This window comes from Chiloscyllium punctatum, chromosome 3 (genome assembly GCF_047496795.1).
Source record: "Chiloscyllium punctatum isolate Juve2018m chromosome 3, sChiPun1.3, whole genome shotgun sequence".
NCBI lineage: Eukaryota > Metazoa > Chordata > Chondrichthyes > Orectolobiformes > Hemiscylliidae > Chiloscyllium > Chiloscyllium punctatum.
In genome coordinates, this window is record NC_092741.1 from 40533738 (window position 1) to 40538737 (window position 5000).

General features: G+C 51.8%; 3 non-coding genes across 3 annotated transcripts; all 3 read right to left on the reverse strand.

The window, feature by feature from the left end:
- Positions 1-345: 345 nt before the first annotated feature.
- LOC140470683 (5S ribosomal RNA) lies at positions 346-464 on the reverse strand. Its single transcript, XR_011956607.1, has one exon. It is a non-coding gene; the product is annotated as a 5S ribosomal RNA (ribosomal RNA).
- Positions 465-1999: 1535 nt separating this feature from the next.
- On the reverse strand, positions 2000-2118 carry LOC140475404 (5S ribosomal RNA). Its single transcript, XR_011959947.1, has one exon. It is a non-coding gene; the product is annotated as a 5S ribosomal RNA (ribosomal RNA).
- A 1531-nt stretch (positions 2119-3649) lies between these two features.
- LOC140471125 (5S ribosomal RNA) lies at positions 3650-3768 on the reverse strand. Its single transcript, XR_011956867.1, has one exon. It is a non-coding gene; the product is annotated as a 5S ribosomal RNA (ribosomal RNA).
- Positions 3769-5000: the final 1232 nt, after the last annotated feature.

The following is a 5000-nucleotide window of genomic DNA, read 5'->3' on the forward strand; positions in this document are numbered from 1 at the left end:
GCTTATGGAGATAAGGCAGGAACAGGATACTGATTAAGGATGATCAGCCATGATCATATTGAATGGTGGTGCAGGCTCCAAGGGCAGAATGGCCAACTCCTGCACCTATTGTCTATTGTCCTCCTTTCCTGACTGCCAGCCGCAGACAGCGTGCAGCCCCAATCCCTTTCTTTCCGTCTTTCTTGCTGATTTTGGCAGCGCTCCGCTCTCCTCCCCTCCCTGTCTCCTGCCTGCAGGAGACTGATGCCAGGCACAGCGGCAGCAAAAATAACCTGTCGCTGCATTGCGTGCGTGGCCCAACACGAGTGCAGAGGGGTGACTTGAGCAGACCCTGCTGGCGGAAAAAGCCGACTGCACCTGGTATTCCCAGTCGGTCTCCCATCCAAGTACTAACCAGGCCTGAGTTTGCTTAGCTTCCGAGATCAGACGAGATCGGGCGTTTTCAGACTAGTATGGCCGTAGGCGCTGGCCCCTGCCTTTTCTCCCCACTTCAAGGCGTGCTGGCCAGCCACATTTGCTTTGCTGCTCTTTCTCTTGATCCCCTTTGTTTTTTTTTTCTCTCTTTTCTCTTTGCTCTTCCTCCTCCGTGCGTGCTTCCCTCCCTCCCTCCCTCCCTCCAGCTAGCCCTTGCCCACCAGGCTCCTGTCGTCTCCCACATCCCCACACAGGCCAACTGCAAGACCTCCCCCTGCTTCATAGGGCTGCAGCCTGCATTCTCTCATCCTTCCACACTCCTCCACGCCTCCATTTCGGAATGGCAGGCAGTGACCAGTGGGGTACCGCAGGGATCAGTACTGGGACCGCAGCTTTTTACAATATATGTTCATGATATAGAAGATGCTATTAGCAATAACATTAGCAAATTTACTGATGATACTGAGCTGGGTGGCAGGGTGAAATGTGATGAGGATGTTAGGAGATTACCGGGTGACCTGGACAAGTTAGGTGAGTGGTCAGATGCATGGCAGATGCACTTTAATGTGGATAAATGGATGCTTATCCACTTTGGTGGCAAGAACAGGAAGGCAGATTACTACCTAAATGGAATCAATTTCGGTCAAGGGACAGTACCGAGAGATCTGGGGGTTCTTGTACACCACTCAATGAAGGTCAGCATGCAGGTACAGCAGGTAGTGAAGAAGGCTAATAGCATGCTGGCCTTCATAACAAGAGGGATCGAGTACAGAAGCAAAGAGGTTCTTCTGCAGGTGTACAGGGCCCTGGTGAGACCACACCTGGAGTACTGTGTGCAGTTCTGGTCTCCAAATTTGAGGAGAGACATTCTGGCTATTGAGGGAGTGCAGCGTAGGTTGACGAGGTCAATTCCTGGAATGGCGGGATTACCTTACACTGAAAGACTGGAGCGACTGGGCTTGTGTACCCTTGAGTTTAGAAGACTGAGAGGGGATCTGGTTGAGACATATAAGATTATCAAAGGATTGGACACTCTGGCGGCAGGAAACGTGAGTGCCGAAACAGAGGACACAGCTTAAAAATACGGGGTAGACCGTTTAGGACAGAGATGAGGAGAAACGTCTTCACCCAGAGAGTGGTGGCTGTGTGGAATGCTCTGCCCCAGAGGGCAGTGGAGGCCCAGTCTCTGGATTCATTGAAGAAAGAGTTGGACAGAGCTCTCAAGGATAGTGGAATCAAGGCTTATGGAGATAAGGCAGGAACAGGATACTGATTAAGGATGATCAGCCATGATCATATTGAATGGTGGTGCAGGCTCCAAGGGCAGAATGGCCAACTCCTGCACCTATTGTCTATTGTCCTCCTTTCCTGACTGCCAGCCGCAGACAGCGTGCAGCCCCAATCCCTTTCTTTCCGTCTTTCTTGCTGATTTTGGCAGCGCTCCGCTCTCCTCCCCTCCCTGTCTCCTGCCTGCAGGAGACTGATGCCAGGCACAGCGGCAGCAAAAATAACCTGTCGCTGCATTGCGTGCGTGGCCCAACACGAGTGCAGAGGGGTGACTTGAGCAGCCCCTGCTGGCGGAAAAAGCCTACTGCACCTGGTATTCCCAGGCGGTCTCCCATCCAAGTACTAACCAGGCCTGAGTCTGCTTAGCTTCCGAGATCAGACGAGATCGGGCGTTTTCAGACTAGTATGGCCGTAGGCGCAGGCCCCGGCCTTTTCTCCCCACTTCAAGGCGTGCTGGCCAGCCACATTTTCTTTGCTGCTCTTTCTCTTGATCCCCTTTGTTTTTTTTTTCTCTCTTTTCTCTTTGCTCTTCCTCCTCCGTGCGTGCTTCCCTCCCTCCCTCCCTCCAGCTAGCCCTTGCCCACCAGGCTCCTGTCGTCTCCCACATCCCCACACAGGCCAACTGCAAGACCTCCCCCTGCTTCATAGGGCTGCAGCCTGCATTCTCTCATCCTTCCACACTCCTCCACGCCTCCATTTCGGAATGGCAGGTAGTGACCAGTGGGGTACCGCAGGGATCAGTACTGGGACCGCAGCTTTTTACAATATATGTTCATGATATAGAAGATGCTATTAGCAATAACATTAGCAAATTTGCTGATGATACTGAGCTGGGTGGCAGGGTGAAATGTGATGAGGATGTTAGGAGATTACCGGGTGACCTGGACAAGTTAGGTGAGTGGTCAGATGCATGGCAGATGCACTTTAATGTGGATAAATGGATGCTTATCCACTTTGGTGGCAAGAACAGGAAGGCAGATTACTACCTAAATGGAATCAATTTCGGTCAAGGGACAGTACCGAGAGATCTGGGGGTTCTTGTACACCACTCAATGAAGGTAAGCATGCAGGTACAGCAGGTAGTGAAGAAGGCTAATAGCATGCTGGCCTTCATAACAAGAGGGATCGAGTACAGAAGCAAAGAGGTTCTTCTGCAGGTGTACAGGGCCCTGGTGAGACCACACCTGGAGTACTGTGTGCAGTTCTGGTCTCCAAATTTGAGGAGAGACATTCTGGCTATTGAGGGAGTGCAGCGTAGGTTGACGAGGTCAATTCCTGGAATGGCGGGATTACCTTACACTGAAAGACTGGAGCGACTGGGCTTGTGTACCCTTGAGTTTAGAAGACTGAGAGGGGATCTGGTTGAGACGTATAAGATTATCAAAGGATTGGACACTCTGGCGGCAGGAAACGTGAGTGCCGAAACAGAGGACACAGCTTAAAAATACGGGGTAGACCGTTTAGGACAGAGATGAGGAGAAACGTCTTCACCCAGAGAGTGGTGGCTGTGTGGAATGCTCTGCCCCAGAGGGCAGTGGAGGCCCAGTCTCTGGATTCATTGAAGAAAGAGTTGGACAGAGCTCTCAAGGATAGTGGAATCAAGGCTTATGGAGATAAGGCAGGAACAGGATACTGATTAAGGATGATCAGCCATGATCATATTGAATGGTGGTGCAGGCTCCAAGGGCAGAATGGCCAACTCCTGCACCTATTGTCTATTGTCCTCCTTTCCTGACTGCCAGCCGCAGACAGCGTGCAGCCCCAATCCCTTTCTTTCCGTCTTTCTTGCTGATTTTGGCAGCGCTCCGCTCTGCTCCCCTCCCTGTCTCCTGCCTGCAGGAGACTGATGCCAGGCACAGCGGCAGCAAAAATAACCTGTCGCTGCATTGCGTGCGTGGCCCAACACGAGTGCAGAGGGGTGACTTGAGCAGCCCCTGCTGGCGGAAAAAGCCTACTGCACCTGGTATGCCCAGGCAGTCTCCCCTCCAAGTACTAACCAGGCCTGAGTCTGCTTAGCTTCCGAGATCAGACGAGATCGGGCGTTTTCAGACTAGTATGGCCGTAGGCGCTGGCCCCTGCCTTTTCTCCCCACTTCAAGGCGTGCTGGCCAGCCACATTTTCTTTGCTGCTCTTTCTCTTGATCCCCTTTGTTGTTTTTTTCTCTCTTTTCTCTTTGCTCTTCCTCCTCCGTGCGTGCTTCCCTCCCTCCCTCCCCCCCTCCAGCTAGCCCTTGCCCACCAGGCTCCTGTCGTCTCCCACATCCCCACACAGGCCAACTGCAAAACCTCCCCCTGCTTCATAGGGCTGCAGCCTGCATTCTCTCATCCTTCCACACTCCTCCACGCCTCCATTTCGGAATGGCAGGCAGTGACCAGTGGGGTACCGCAGGGATCAGTACTGGGACCGCAGCTTTTTACAATATATGTTCATGATATAGAAGATGCTATTAGCAATAACATTAGCAAATTTGCTGATGATACTGAGCTGGGTGGCAGGGTGAAATGTGATGAGGATGTTAGGAGATTACCGGGTGACCTGGACAAGTTAGGTGAGTGGTCAGATGCATGGCAGATGCACTTTAATGTGGATAAATGGATGCTTATCCACTTTGGTGGCAAGAACAGGAAGGCAGATTACTACCTAAATGGAATCAATTTCGGTCAAGGGACAGTGCCGGGAGATCTGGGGGTTCTTGTACACCACTCAATGAAGGTCAGCATGCAGGTACAGCAGGTAGTGAAGAAGGCTAATAGCATGCTGGCCTTCATAACAAGAGGGATCGAGTACAGAAGCAAAGAGGTTCTTCTGCAGGTGTACAGGGCCCTGGTGAGACCACACCTGGAGTACTGTGTGCAGTTCTGGTCTCCAAATTTGAGGAGAGACATTCTGGCTATTGAGGGAGTGCAGCGTAGGTTGACGAGGTCAATTCCTGGAATGGCGGGATTACCTTACACTGAAAGACTGGAGCGACTGGGCTTGTGTACCCTTGAGTTTAGAAGACTGAGAGGGGATCTGGTTGAGACATATAAGATTATCAAAGGATTGGACACTCTGGCGGCAGGAAACGTGAGTGCCGAAACAGAGGACACAGCTTAAAAATACGGGGTAGACCGTTTAGGACAGAGATGAGGAGAAACGTCTTCACCCAGAGAGTGGTGGCTGTGTGGAATGCTCTGCCCCAGAGGGCAGTGGAGGCCCAGTCTCTGGATTCATTGAAGAAAGAGTTGGACAGAGCTCTCAAGGATAGTGGAATCAAGGCTTATGGAGATAAGGCAGGAACAGGATACTGATTAAGGATG